The sequence below is a fragment of the Paroedura picta genome, chromosome 5 (genome assembly GCF_049243985.1).
Source record: "Paroedura picta isolate Pp20150507F chromosome 5, Ppicta_v3.0, whole genome shotgun sequence".
NCBI classification, from domain to species: domain Eukaryota; kingdom Metazoa; phylum Chordata; class Lepidosauria; order Squamata; family Gekkonidae; genus Paroedura; species Paroedura picta.
The window spans coordinates 38,690,121-38,696,120 of record NC_135373.1 but is presented as its reverse complement, the minus strand read 5'-3'; positions in this window follow the sequence as shown (position 1 = coordinate 38,696,120).

The window sequence follows — 6,000 nt, the reverse complement described above, 5'->3', positions numbered from 1 at the left end:
CTGCCAGCAAATTACCTCTTCCCATCTCTTTTAATCATATGAAGCAACTGGGAGATGGGAAAGGTCCAAACTGCGTCTCCTCCCATCAGGGGCAGATTGTCCTCCTGTCTCTGGTAATATTTTAATGTGTGATGGGGTGGGGTGGAGGGACTGTGGCTGTTGCCTTCATGCTACTCTAGATCAATTAACAGACAGCTCTCAACTGCGGGCTTATTTGATTGATTTACACCCTCCCTTCTGGCCTTGTGGAGGAAATGGAAACATTTTTATTCTCATAGGTTTTTGAATGATATTTTTAAACTGGTGCTAGTTTGTGATGCCTTGCAGTGATGGGCTATTAATATAACGCTTGTTTCAGGGTGCTTTCATGCTCTCATAGCGTGTTTTGATTGGTGGGGTTGCTTTTATATTGTAAGCTGTCTTGTGCATCTTTTTATTATGAAAATGAGGCCCCTGCATGGCTTTAAATACACTTTTTTTTCCTGCCATAGTTTTGACTGTGATGTGTCACAGTCATGTAGATCAGCATGCTCACACATGATGAGAAATAAACATTTGGAGAGGAGGCAACTTTCCATCTAACAAAGAGCTTTTGTTTATCAAACACGATTTCTCCCTATCTTGAAAAGTCTTTCCCTTCCTTGAGGACCTTAAAAATGACATTTTCACTAAGATTTAGCAAGTATAAAATTACCTGCAATATGCCTTTAATGTAGTCAAGTAACCCTTCACAGACATGTGTCAGATCTGGTCAATACGGTTTAATAAAACAACCGTGTTGTCCAGTAACTTATGGCAACCCTATGAATGGTTTCTAAAATGTCTTATAATTGACAGCTTTGCTCAGGTCTTCCAAACTACGGGTTCCTTGATTGAATTATGAACCAAAAGGCTAAGGAAATCAGAATATAAGGGCTCAATAGTTCTGTGTATAAACGAAGCATAAATATTAAAAGGTAAAGCTATCCCCTGTGCAAGCACCGAGTCATGTCTGACCCTTGGGGTGACGCCCTCTAGAGTTTTCATGGCAGACACAATACGGGGTGGTTTGCCAGTGCCTTCCCCAGTCATTACCGTTTACCCCCCAGCAAACTGGGTACTCATTTTACTGACCTCGGAAGGATGGAAGGCTGAGTCAACCTTGAGCCGGCTGCTGGGATCGAACTCCCAGCCTCATGGGCACAGCTTTCAGACTGCATGTCTGCTGCCTTACCACTCTGCGCCACAAGAGGCTCATAAGGGCTCAATAGTTCTGTGTATAAACGAAGCATAAATATTACAAATATACAAAAATGCCATGCATTTATTGCATATTCAATACAAACAAATGTAGGACCAGTTATTAGCCTTAATTTATAGTATAATTACATGTTAATCTCCAAAGATAAACCATTATTGACCCTGACCAAATGCATTTTGACCAATTGGCCTTCATTATTCTTACAAAGTGGCTCTAGACCATCATTTTTCAACCTTTTGACCATGGAGGAACCCCTGAAATATTTTTCAGGCATCAAGGAACACTAGAACCAGGTCAGAAATTATGTCCACGGGCCATGCCTCCCTGCCCCGCCCCCTGAAGTGCCATGTCACTGGAAGTGGTTACTCCTCAGACCCTCTGTGGCAGAACTAGCCCACTTTTGCTTTGCATGCCCAGTTCTGCCTTGCCCACCCCCTTTTCTGGCAGGTTGCCAATTCCAAGAGGGCAGCAAAAGGGACTCTCTCTGGGTAACACACTGCCACCACCTGGTTGTAGTACAGGGTTGCAGCTAGGAGAACCAGGATTCCCAGCTGCCCCTTTCACTCCTGAGTCCTCTCCTCTGCGGTGTCCCACAGCCCCAGCACATGAGTGCCATGGGGACAAGTTACTGCAAGGGTTGTTGTTAGGTGCGAAGTCGTGTCTGACTCATCGTGACCCCATGGACAATGATCCTCCAGGCCTTCCTGTCTTCTACCATTCCCCAGAGTCCATTTAAATTTGCACCGACTGCTTCAGTGACTCCATCCAGCCACCTCATTCTCTGTCGTCCCCTTCTTCTTTTGCCCTCAATCGCTCCCAGCATTAGGCTCTTCTCCAGGGAGTCCTTCCTTCTCATGAGGTGGCCAAAGTATTTGAGTTTCTTCTTCGGGATCTGGCCTTCTAAGGAGCAGTCTGGGCTGATCTCCTCTAGGACTGACCGGTTTGCAGTCCAAGGGACTGCAAGGGTACACCCCACTAGAGCAACAGCTGCTTGCCAAGCTCCCTCCCCTGACCCTTGGTCTTTCCCTTCTCTGGGCTAGAGTTTCTGAGATGGGAAAGCATTACACAGATCAGAGAACCATGTCCATCTTCAAATTTAGATTTATTAAAATAACAAAGTTCAAAGAAGATCTTTAGCACAGTACAGAGTTAAGCAAAACAGGCAAAAGAAACTGGACAAAACGCAATCCTTCTGTCCCTCTGCTAAAACATACCCTATCTGATGTTAAGTACAGGGCAGGTAAGGAGTTCCCAAAGTTTCATTGCATTGTCCACATGTCCAAGATGGCTGCTTACCTCTTTGCCCAAGAGCGAGCTCTTGCTCCTCTGGTCAGCATCCTATTTACCTTTCTGTTCCCTTCCACAGGAAGCCCCTCCCCTAGGAATTCTAGGAAGAATTCTTTCCTCCTTCCAGGTACCTGCTTCCTGGCCAGGTCCAATTAACATTTGAAAGAGGGTGAGCAAGGGGTTAGCAACCATTTCCCTCTCTCCACAACAAAGAGGGGGGGGGGAACTCTGACCCTTTTGCCACACCCCAAATAAATTTGCATTGTATAATGTTTTAAACAATATAAGTAACAAAATTCTAGCTGTAACCATTTATCTAGAAGTATTAGCACCCAAACATAAAAGCAGTATTTTTTTTTAAAGGTAAGTACTGTCCTTTTTTCTTTAACGTAGATTAATAACCTAAAAGTATAAAAATAGCAAAAGCAATGGGTCATTTTAGAGAAATACAAACTACCCATAAATAAGCCTAATCTTTGAATGGGTCATATTTCCTCAAAACATAACAGCACAATTTTAAATACACTTTTCTAAGCTCAAATAATTTCAAACGGTGTAATTTAGTGGATACCACAACAAGTCCCACCGAGTCCGTGGGCCTTACTTCATAAATGCTATGCTATCTCCCATGGCCAAGCTATTTCTGACCCCTCTCAGCCTGGGCTTCAGGGGCAGCAGAAGTAAATAACAGAAAATCACACACAAACATGAAATTAACTTCTCATTAACAGGCATTTTATTTTATGTGACAGCTTTTTCTTTTAAGGCTTCTTTTAAAAAGATTTTAGAGTTCACCTGGATTTCTGTGTGTGAGAGAATCTCCCATCTAAGATGGCTTTCTTTCTATCGTATAGGATCTTGGCTGTGGATCAGTTTGAAGGTCTTTGAGATCTCCAGGCCCCACCTAGAGTTTGGCAAATCTAACAATGCAGGTCAGTTGTGTCTGGGTGATGTAATTCGCTGGCAGGGGCTCCTGGGAATTGTAGTCCATGGACATCTGGAGGGCCGCAGTTTGACTACCCCTGGTCTAGAATATATAAATGTTACATTCTATAATCTCTTGTTTTCGGATGTTTGTGATAAAACTCCAATAAATTGAAGAGGAAGTGCTTAAGTTTCAGTATTCAGAATATTGCCCTTTAAATGTCAGGCACTTTTTCTGTACCATTTTTGGCTTTCTCTGCTGTTTCCCTATAGTTTTTTTGTTTATGGTTGGGATTGAGTCAGTCCATCTCATGCTGAGTCTTCCTCTTTTCCTGAAACCTTCAACCTTTTCCTAGTATTATTGTCTTTTCCAGTGGATCTTGCCTTCTCATGATGTGATACAGTCCAAATGTGTTCATAAAACAACTGCCTGGATTGACATGTAAAAACATTTCCAGTCACTTGAAGTTTGTGATAACCTCTTCCTTCTCCAACAAGGTAGCAGAGGTGGGTCTTTGCCCGGCTGGTTACATGGCCCTCTGCTTTCAACCAGTCAGGAGTCGATGGAAAAACACTGCCATCCGAGAGCCAGGATCTTCTAGACTCCAAGAGTGGCAGGAAGAGAGTGTGGCCAAGTTTTCTGGTGATGGAACAATGACCTATGTGGTTTTCCTCCTTTGAGTGATGCTTTAAAAGTGGTTAGATAAAGCCAGCCATATGTACATTTGCCCAGAGGTTCAGGGAATGGAAAGTAAAATCCATACCACCTGCCTGGTCATTGAATAGAGGGAGTAGTCATTGATTTGCTCCTTTTTGCAAACATCATCTGAGCAGCCATTGTTAAGATGGAAGACCCTGGGGTGGCAAACTCCGTTCTGTTGACCTTCCAGCTAGTGGTTGCTCACTTCAAATTGGGAAATTCTTTGAGACTTAGGGGTGGAGAATGGGGTAGAGGGGATGATGAGGGGGTATGCCAGAGTTCACCCTCCAAAACGTCCTGGGGAACTGTTGTGATTTAGAGAGCAGTTGTGATTCTGGGGGATCTCCAGGCTCCACCTGAATGTTGGCAACCTTTTAATCTAGCCTGCAAGCCACAACTGCCTTCTGACTGCCAGAGCCTTTCTTAACAGCTCTGCCCACACATGGCAACAGCTGCCAAAATTGAAAGCTACCACGATGGTGCTTTACAAAGAGGAATTTAATTCCCATCATTTAATTCCCACCCAGGAGACAATCAGGGCTTAAACCCATGTACTAGTTCCAAATAGGAGGACATCTCACCCGCAGATCAGCCTGCCTGAAGCAGGGGCAGGTTTTTCATCGGAGGCTTCTGCTCAGGGGGTACCTCCCTTTTTAGAAACTAGCCTTCAATCCCAGGCTCTTCCTCCATTCCCCGCACCCAAGCAGGTTCCTTTTTGATCAAGAATGATTTACAATAACAGCCTCATCGTTTTTGTGGGAAGGAGGGCACAGTAAGGCCTTTCGTGTTGCTACGGGCAACCGTAGAATCTTTATTTGAATCTAGCGAAAGCAAAAGTGGGGTGGGTGGGAGAAATTGAGCCGCTTGCTGCAATTATGCGGAAGGGGGGGGGGGGTTGCAGGAAAGATGAGCAAATCGGATTGTGACATCCCTCCCAACACATATGTCACAAGTCCTTCAGGGTCAACTGGTTCCCTAAAATCCGAGAAGATGAAACTGAATCCTTCTGTTCTAAAGAACTGAGTTTCTAGTTTAGGTAGAAGTTGCTGGGAAAAGTTTGAAAAATAGGAAATGCTGTTTTCTAAAGGGGCTTCCCCATTGCTACAGCTGCCAATACTAGGAAAGAGCAAAAGGGCTGCCAATTGGCAAGATTCCCCACAGTTTCCCTCCCTAGACCTCAGCATCAGCTTTCCACCCCTCCAATGGGGGCAGGGGGGCTTTTCCAGTTTTTGTTTTAATTCAGCAATTGAATACTGTTTTATGGATACAGCATTACACAGATTGTCATGTCAGGTTCTCTGAATTCCCAGTTTTCATGTCATTGGTGGATGCGCAGAATCTTAGCACCATAGTGGCCTGTCAGCTCTGCACAGAACTGTTGTCTTGGTTGTTTCCCCCTGTGAGGTTGGCACAAATTCTCTGCACCTGATAAAAAAAATGCAATGAATGTGGGGGCTTGTTTGTGTGTCACTTTGCATAAGTCCAAAAGCTGATTGGCATGTTCGTGTTAACACTCAGGTGCCTCCTCCTTCAAGCTCTTTTGTTTACTCTTGGGTAGCCATTTTCACGGGGTGCCACCCCCTGCCAGGCTTCCTCTCGCTACACTTTTTGTCACTAGTCACTTATGTTACCTGCCATTGTGAGCATAGGGGGGTGACCCCAGGGGGTAGGGTAAGCCCAGAATCCTAGGTAGAGTAGCCAGGGCCACTCCCCACAGAGAAAGGCTCCTGATGTGGAGAGCTGGCACTATGGCATGCCAGTACATGTTGGCGGCGCCATGTTTGAATCCACTGCCCTGGTCCTTTACTGAGGAATCCTGTAAACCTGGGAGAGAGTAACCAGCAGATGA